The sequence below is a fragment of the Mauremys reevesii genome, linkage group 9, assembly GCF_016161935.1.
Source record: "Mauremys reevesii isolate NIE-2019 linkage group 9, ASM1616193v1, whole genome shotgun sequence".
Lineage (NCBI taxonomy): Eukaryota > Metazoa > Chordata > Testudines > Geoemydidae > Mauremys > Mauremys reevesii.
Genome location: NC_052631.1, coordinates 11,149,938 through 11,159,230, shown reverse-complemented (window position 1 = coordinate 11,159,230; position 9,293 = coordinate 11,149,938).

Genomic DNA, 9,293 nt, shown 5'->3' with positions numbered 1-9,293 from the left:
ATCCCAATAGGGTTACCAAGTTTATACTCACACAAAACCGAACACCCTTGCTCTGCCCCCTGCCCTGCCCCTTCTCTGAGGCCCTGACCCTTCTCCACTCCCACTCACTCCATCCCCGCGCGCTCTCCCCACCCTTACTCACTCGCTTATTTTCACCAGGCTGGCTCAGGGGGTTGGGGTGCAAGAGGGAGGGAGGGCTCTGGCTGGGGGTGCAGGCTCTGGGGTGGGGATGGGGATGAGGAGTTTAGAGTGCAGAAGGGGGCTCCAGGCTGAGGCAAGGGGTTGAGGTGCAGGGGGTGTGAGGGCTGGGGGTGCAGGCTCTGGGTGAGGCTGGGGATGAGGGACCTGGGGTGTAGGAGGGTGCGCTGGGCTTGGATCGAGGGGGGTCATAGAGCAGGAGGGAGATCAGGGCTGGGGCAGGGAGTTGGGGTGCAGGAGGGGGTGCAGGCTTTGGGCAGTGCTTACCTCAAGTGGCTCCCAGAAGCAGCAGCATGTCCCCACTCTGGCTCCTACACAGAGGCATGACCAGGAGGCTCTGCACACTGTCCCGCAGCTCCCAGTGGCCATGGTTCCCAGCCAATGGGAGCTGCAAAGCTGGCGCATGGGGCGGGGACAGTGTGTGGAGTCCCCTGGCTGCCCCTATGCCTAGGAGACGGAGAAGGGACATGCCCCTGCTTCTGGGAGCCGCGCAGAGCCAAGGCAGGCGGGGATCCTGCCTTAGCCCCGCTGTGCCTCCGACCAGACTTTTAATGGCCCGGTCAGCGGTGCTGATTGGAGCTGCCAGGGTCCCTTTTCGACCTGATAGTGTAACTTTAGCACTTTACAGCTTTCTGAGGCTTTTTTCTTAAACTAAACTCTCTGTGAGGATAGAGTCATAGAAATTTAGGGTTGGAAGGGCCCTCAAGAGGTCACCAAGTCCAGCCCACTGCACTGAGGCAGGATTAAGTAAACCTAGACCACCCCTGACAGGTGTTTATCTGACCAGTCCTTAAAACCCTCCAATCATGGGGATTCAATCACCGCCCTTGGAAGCCTATTCCAGAGCTTAACTACCCTGACAGTTAGAAAGTTTTTCCTACTATCTAACCTAAATCTCACTTGCTGCAGATAAGCCCCATTACATCTTGTCCTACCTTCAATGGGCATTGAAGACAATTGATCACTGTCCTCTTTCTAACAGCCCTTAACATACTTAAAGATTCTTATCAGATGCCTCCTCAGTTTCTCAAGACTAAACATGCCCAATTTTTTTAACCTTTCCTCAGAGGTCATCATTTTGTTGCTCTTCTTTGGACTCTCTCCAGTTTATTCATATCTATCCTAAAGTGTGACCCCCAGAATGGGACACTGTCATCCAGCTGAGGCAGGGCTGCCCGGGCGTGGGGGCGGGGGAGAAGTGGTGCAATTTGCCCCAGGCTCCACAGGGGCCCCGCAAGACCTGGCCCGACGGCGGTCTGGGTCTTCAGCAGCATTTCGGCGGTGTGGGGCCCTTCAGTGCTGCCGAAGATGCAGAGCGACTGAAGGGCCTCCCCGCTGCCGAAATGCCCCATGAGCCCTGGCCTGGCGTTGATCTGGGACTTCGGCGGCATTTCGGAGGTGGGGAGCCCTTCAGTCACTCCGGGTCTTCAGTGGCATTTCAGTGGCGGGGGCCCTTCAGTGCTACCAAAGACACAGAATGACTGAAGGGCCCCCCACCGCCGAAATGCCACCAAAGACCCAGACCACCGCCGGGTGAGTACAAGTGCTGCAGCTCCCCTGCTTTGCCCCAGGCCCCCTGAATCCTCTGAGCGGCCCTGAGCTGAGGCCTCACCAGTGCCAAGTAGAATGGGACAATTACTTCCCATGCCTTACCTGTGACACTCCTCTTAATACTAGAATGATACAAACCTTTTTTGCAACTGCAAAATTGTTGGCTCATATTCAATTATTCAGTTTGTGATGTCAGGACTCTTTCAACATATGTTTTGCAGTCTCAGAAATGGATTTAAACCCTTTGAGGGACATGAAAAGGATACTATTTGGAAGGGGCCTCTTAGAGGCAAGGTAGATAAAAGGATAAACTAAGGTTAGCCGTTCAAAGGAAACAGTTTACTTCCAGCATACAGCAAGTCCACAAATGAGAAAGGCAGCGGTTGTGATGCTTCTGTGGTGCACTAGATGGCACTGGCACTAGATACACAGTATTGGCCGAAGACAAGTCATTTCTAGCAAACAAGAATTGGAAGAGCCCCCGGCACCAGAAAAAGATTAAAGATTGAAGCCCAGTAGGAAAGACGTCCTGTACTTGTCTGGCAGAACTGCTGCCAGCAAGAAGAAATCTGAAGCTATAATTGTTTTATCACAAATGTCAAACATAACTGATGCCCATGTATGATACAGTCTCATAACTGGGGTATGTCTAAATTCTCTCCCTGGGACATGCTTCAAACAGCCACATCCCACATTCACTTAAACAGCAAGGGCGAATGACCTTTTAAAAAGCAAGCACTGCCCCAGCTATTTACAATTTATGGCTCTGTCTTCTTTGCAAAAAAGGTATTTTTTTAGATTGAAATAGCTAACTCAATATATCTATCTTGATGCTAAATCCAACTGGAGACAAATGACTGTTGTTTTTACCTCTATGTCACTAATCAAGGTCAATCCCAGGTGGAGGTATAGGGTTGATATATAGGTATGGGGGAAAAAATCACCTTTGCCTTGTCTGCACTGGGACCTTACATGGAGATAACCATTTCGAGTTAGCTATCTCATTGCAAAAACACACCCCTTTTTTGCAGTGAAGTCATAGGGTAGAATTTTCAAAGGCACCTAAGTCATTTAGAAGCCTAAGCCCCATTGTCTAAAGTGATTTAGGCACTTGGGGACAGATTTACAAAGGTATTTAGGTGCCTAAAGATGCAGATAGGCACCTGGTGAGATTTACAAAAGCATCTAAGCAAGCTAGGTGCCTAATTTCCATTGACTTCAAGTGTGCCATTGGCATCAAAGTGACTAAATTAAGTCACTTTAATTAATCTCCGAAGTCACATACACTGTTAGATTTATAGACTTTAAGGCCAGATGGGACAATATGTGATCATTTAGTCTGCCGTCCTGCACATTACAGGTCTCAGAACCTCACCCACTCATTCCTATAATAGGCCCATAACCTCTGGCTGAGTTACTGAAGTCCCCAAATCTTGATTTAAAGACTTCATGTTACAGAGAATTTTACTCTAGTTCAAACCAGCAAGTGACCTTTGCCCCACACTGCAGAGGAAGGTGAAAAAACCCCAAGATCTCTGCCAATCTGACATGGTGAAATTTGTATCCATAGTCTAGAAAAGCAACACTGTCACATCCCTGGAGTTCAAATTGTGTTTCCTCCATTTTTATTATAAACCCCACTGCCATGTTTATAATAAAGCCCAGTCAAGTCCCAGCTATTTTAGTATGTAGTATAGGATGTTGTTCCTGGCTGAAACGCCACTTCATACTGGACGTACCCAAATCTGGGGGAGGAAATATTTAATTGTTTGAGTTCTATTTCCCTAAGCTATGCAGTGTACATTATTGCTTATATCCAAGGGAGAAATGGGGCTAGAGTAAGGCACTGGAAATAGGAACATTTGGGCGCTACGCTCATCTCTGCCACTGACTCACACTGTAACCTTGGAAAAGTCACTTGGCCTCTCTGTACCTCAGTTTACCCATGTGTAACATGCACCATAATCATTCATACTTCAACCGGTTAGGCTGGGTCTCCCTGCAGACACCATAAAATCAGTTGTTGCAAACCAACTCTCCACCCTGGCATGGGGATGTGTAAGGACACAACCTCTGAATTGATCCATAAGAATCAATTTCCAATTGACTTCTTTTTTCCCTCTGTTTTTTTTTCTTTTTCTTTTTTTTTGGCTCAGACTGAGTGAGCTTCCAGAGAGGGTGCTGCAAAAAGGCTCTTGTTAATCTGAAGGTGCAAGGAAACCTTTCTGAGGCTGTTGAGGAGAATGAGGCCTGTGGGTGATGGAGGAGGTTGATCCTTTCCTTCTCCCACTCCTGGGTGTCTGTTTTTAGATGGTGTAAGCTCTCCAGGGTGGAGATCTGCCATATTTTAGAAGCATGAAGCCTCTAGCACGCTTTTGGGTACAATAGAAATAATATGTTCCTACAATGAGGCAGCAAAGCCTTTTGAGAAAAATGTCTTATAGCTATGATGTTAAAAGCAATTTAATAGAGAAAGAGGGACTAGAGAACCTGACAATTTTACCTCTGAGATGTGAAGATTATTTTCTCTTTTAAGTGTTATGGCCTGCAATTCAGACCTAGGATCTCTCTTTGGGTCCCATTGAAGTGAGCTTTATATTCTGGAGACCTGAGCTTTGGACTCATTGGTACTATTGTGATTTTTTGTATGCCACTGACAATAAATGTTGGCTGGCATTTTATGCGACCCATCGTCTCCTGTGAATTGTTTCTGTGAGCTTGGTCACTCGTCCACTTCCCAGCCAGGTTGTTAAGTAGACAGCCTGACAGCGCCCTGTAACCCAGCTTCAGTTTTCAAAACAAACAGTTTGAGGACATGGTTTCCTAAATTAGGCTAAGGCCTGTGAATTTGGTGGGAAGCAGAAAACATAATGCAAAGCTGGCTTGGTTGTTGCATTCAGAAGCTGGGGTTTGGGGCATGCATGCAAAGTGTCAAAGCCATTACTGTATCATAATTTTTTTTGCCACACTGTGCTCTGCACTCAGATTATAATGCATCTGAGAAGTTGCTGTGGTCTAACTTTATTTTAATAAGTGCCTGCCATGTACATATACATACCTATGGCCTGATCCTGCAATGATGAGCTCCACTCAGGCAGCAGACCTCTGTGCCCATGTGGAGATCAGTGCAAGATCTGGATCTAAATATGTCAGATGGCTACTGGAGATATTACTGCTAATGTAGGTTTACAATGCGCCTTTAGAATCTCAAACTGTGGGTCCAGTCCTATGCTCCTTGTGACACCAAAACTCCTATTGAAATCAATGGGGGTCTGGAATGTGCAAGGAACACAGGATCAGGCCAGTTGTGCTTGCAGCACCCTTTCTGATAAATTATATTCTATAGAATGGGCTGCCTTTTGCCTGCAGAGACCTTGCTGGAGGGATCCCAGTGGCAGAAAGCCCTCCCAGAAGGATAATGGTGGCACAAGGGCAAGCTTCCTAGCCCCCAGGATGCGCATTTCCAGCAGTTCAGCCCAAAAGTAGGGCAGTGCTGGCCAGTTGGAGAGTGTGCTCCAGGTAGCTGGGATATGTGCTGATTTAGCCAGGGTAGCATTTATGGAACCCTGCATAGACAGTAAAGCTATCCTCTCCCAAATGAATACCATCCCCAGAACTGGATTTCCCCTTTCCCCAGTGCAGTCATGATGTGCATTAACAGGGCAGAATCTGGTCCCTGTATAATAGACTTTTAAGAAAAGTGACTACAAAAAGGCCACATTCAGATTAATAATGTGATGGCAAGAGAATCAAAAATTAAGACTGATTTTTTCAGAGAAAACTTTCAAAATCTAGCTTGGGGATTTAGCTGCGGGATTCAAACTACCCACATAAGACTGGATGAGCCTTGCATTCTCTCTCATTTATTTATTTCTTCTCTCATTAGCTGGAACTCAGAATGAAACAGCCTGACATCATCTTCTTTTCTAAATTTTGGTCCTTTTTTCTCTCATAATTTTCAATAACATTCATTACAAAGGATTTGTTTTTAAATGTAATAATAATCCATGTTTCTCCTAAGCAAACAGACTTTAAATCAATCAAATAAGACGTTAAAATCAACATAATAAAAGCTGTCCTACTAATTACATTTATCTGAGCATCAGTTGACCATTTCCAATCTTACTGTAAAGCAAAAAAGAAATCCTTAGGCACAAGTAAAGTAACACCTTCAAAGCACATTCACAGTTAGTCAAAGGTGAGATGCCCAGTTCCTGATGCCTAGATACCAAGGCATCAGATAGATAGAATGCACAAGGGGTCAAACTCAAACCTTGCATAAATGAGTGCAGCATCACTGAGCTGAATGGTGTTGCATCCTCTTATGTTTGGACCATCATAAACCCTGGTTCATCCTGCAAGGTTCTGAGTGCCATTCATTGCAACACGAGTTTAAGGTGCTCAGAAACTTGCACCAGCAGAGCTCACTTATCTTTTAACCCACAGCCCAGGCGGAATTCAATACTTTCGCCATTTCCGAGTTACAGCCCAACATGCTGCTGTTGGGACATTGAGACAGGCAATATAGATGCTTTTATTATATATCAACATTTTATATATTTATATATATATAAAATGTTGATATATAATTATTTTTTTTGCTTTGCTGAAGTATTTGGTCCATAAGTTTGTAGACACAGCAGCATCAAAATGAGCCATCCTCCTGATGAAATGTGTACAAGCTAAATATCATTATTTTATTTGTATTAGCAATGACCTTCATAATTTTTGTAGCCACCTCCAAAGACCAGCGATTTTCATAGCATTTTCATAGCAGGGTCCCTGGGGATTTTGCTATGTGCCCTCCCCTGGATTCTAAAGCCCTATACATCACCTTTTTAAATCTAGGGGTAAATACAGGCTAATGTAACAATTTTGGATACTGTTGGTCTGATTCATTTAGCTAAATCCATGATCTGATTTGTTTACATTATTCCCGCATAAACTGATTCTGCAGAGGCAGCATAACCAGTTTATTATGCTGTCATATTAGTTTTTCTTTTTGAAAAAAATCACCTTATCCAAACATAGATCTTGTTCTTCTGTTCAAAATATCTCTTTGTGAAAAATGAGACCCTGATCATGAGAAACAGAACTTAAATTAATACAGTACTTTTAGCACCTTTGTAGGTACACCAAATACCTACCAAAGAGAGTTTGTAGTCCCAGGTACGGTCCTCCCATCTCCCTTTATATTGGTGTAGATTCATTTTAAGTAGATCTACTCTTGCTTTACACCAGCATGGAAAGAGAATTGGGCCCAGTGGAGTTATGCTGTTGTAAAAGAGGTGTAATTCCAAGAAGGATTAGGCCCATTGCATGATACTGTTAGAATAGTTTTATAACTATCATAAAATAGACAAGTAGCCCACCTAACACCTTGGAATAGCTAATAATAGGGGCAGGGACAATTTATATGAAGTGAACATAACCTAATACAGAAGACCCTCCATAGCCCGCATTTTGTTAATCCGAACATAAAAATTGGCAGTCTCTCACCACTTTTCAGCTAAGATTTAACGGCAGAGACACTGCCAGGATGAGGTTTGACATTGCCAAGACCTCATTCTTTTAAAAACTCATGCTACAGGCCAGATACTAAAACATTGTGAACTAATATAAGTAACGAAAATTAAACAATTGTTAAAATAATTTAGCATTCAGTGAATTGGGAAGGAGCATAGTCCAGTGATTTGGGTGAAAACTTTGGACACCTGGGTTCAGTTCCTGGCTCTGCCACAGCCTTCCTATGTGATGTTGGGTGAGTTAATTAGGGCAAAAGCCTTGAAGGTATTTAGGCACCTAACTCCCATCGAAATCACTGAAAGGATCTGGGCCTTAGTCTCTCTGTAAAATATGAGGATAAATTAATGGAAGCCATGTAAGTACCTAAGACATAGCATTAGTCCCTGGTTTTGAGTCATTTATTTTTTATTTACTTGCAAATTCACCAAAGTCAGCATTTGGGGGGGGTTTCCCATTGTGTCTCAGGTGCAATTTACTGATATTTGACTGTGCTGAATTGCTGAGAATGCCATTAGCCGATGTGAATGCTGAAGAACACCATGTCATTCATTCGACTGCCATGATTGGTAGTATCAGGCAGTGCCGGATTAAGGCAGCGGCCTTAGGGGCTGCAGCCCAGGGCCCAGGCTCAAGGCAGGGCCCGCATAAATAAATCCCAGGCAGCGATCTCTGAGCCGCTAAAAGGGGTGCGCAGGAAGGCTGCCTGCATGCTGTGGCCCCACACCACTCCCGGAAGCAGCTGGCTGCTGGCACGTCTCTGTGGCTCCTGGCTGGGGGGGGAGGCAGATCCCCATGCTTCCCCCACCCCCAACACCATCCCCACAGCAGGGGCAGCACTTGCGGGCACGGGCAGCGCACGGCGACACGCTGTCCCCCTCCTCCCAGGGGCCGCAGAGACATGCTAACAGCCAGCTGCTTCCGGGAGCGGCATGGGGCCACAGCATGCAGGCAGCCTGCCTGAGCCCTGCTGTGCTGCCGGCTGGGAGCCGCCTGTGGTAAGCAATTCTCATCCAGAGCCTGTACCTCGCACCCCCTCCTGTACCCCAGCCCCCTGCCCCAGATCAGAATTCCCCTCCTGCACCAAACTCCCTCCCAGGAAAAAGACTTGTATACAGGGGGCCCACAAAATTTAATAGCCCCGGGCCCACAGGAGAGTTATTCTGGCCCTGATATCAGGTAATCAGGGCTTTCCACTCTGTTCAGCTTTGTCCTAACTGGTGCCTCGGATGAATCACGGTAGCAATTCCTGCCTCAGCTCAGGTCGCCATAGGATTTGTGCTAAATCAGTAACATAAATCTCTACTTGCAAGGCTTCATAACTTTATTAGCTTGGTGGCTTCTCTAATGAGAGGGTGATCTATGCATTTAGTCATAACTTCCGGGCTCTAGAGGGGACGAAGTGCAGCAGCACCACCACAGTTCCACTGCCCACTGCAGCTGGAAAGCAGGAAGCCAAGAAGCCACCCAGGGGCATTCTGCAGTCACATGCATGCTACAGAGCTGGGCTTCACGGCAGCCCTCTTGGCAGGACCATGTGGGCTTGCTGTCAGTCCAGGGTCATGACTAATTGGTCCATGCTAATCCACTGGCCACAAACCCCTTGTAAAGGAGACGTGCACAGCAGACTGTGTCAAGTAAGTTGCTCCCCATAGTCCCTGCCCCTCTTCACTGGTTCCCCACACCAAGCCCATTTACCCAAGCTTTGTTCAGGGGATGTTCATTTCACTCTTAGAATGGAAGAGTTGTATCTGAATTCTAAAGGTCTGTGCCACTGACTGCATTCTGTAAGTTACCCACTATTATGTCTTACTCTCCCCCTTTGTGTTCAATGTTCTGGCCACCAGGGAATTTGTTCTTTAATATCTAGCAATGATATTGAGACAATTGTCTGAATTAGAAGTCTGCTAGTCTAAACACCTGATCTCGTAAAGAGCTTCCACAAAAGGCAGTGGGAATTGAGAGCACTCAGCACCCCACGGAATCAGGTCCTTAGGCCAGTAAGTGCAAAGCTTTGTAAA